Source organism: Brassica oleracea, chromosome C1, assembly GCF_000695525.1.
Source record: "Brassica oleracea var. oleracea cultivar TO1000 chromosome C1, BOL, whole genome shotgun sequence".
NCBI lineage: Eukaryota > Viridiplantae > Streptophyta > Magnoliopsida > Brassicales > Brassicaceae > Brassica > Brassica oleracea.
Window position 1 is genome coordinate 9,932,091 of NC_027748.1, and position 446 is coordinate 9,932,536.

Consider the following 446-nt stretch of genomic DNA (forward strand, 5'->3'; position numbering starts at 1 on the left):
TAGTTCAACAATCAATATTCAAGATCATAAAACATGACCGATTTAAGCAATAAATCATTAAACTGTAATAAATCAAACACTCTTTATGAGTGTCATATCAATCAACCATATATATACACACCTAGGGCCCAACATAATCATTCTTCCTCCATATAAGGGACACCGGCAATCCCTTCACTATTACACCACACAGGCGTAGACGCTCGGGAATCGCCCGGTCACGGTCCTCAATTGGAGTCGCCTTGCCCCGGTCCTCTATCGGACTCGCCGGGGGCTGTCACATCCACGTGTGACACTCGGCCTTGGTGATCAAGCCAAGTTAAACCGAGCCCACCACTTTCTGGACCACGACCGGTTTAGTGGTACCAGTTGAAGAAGCAATGACCTGCAATCTACTACTAGAACCACCACGAGGTTCTCACACAACAGTACCAACACGAGGTACA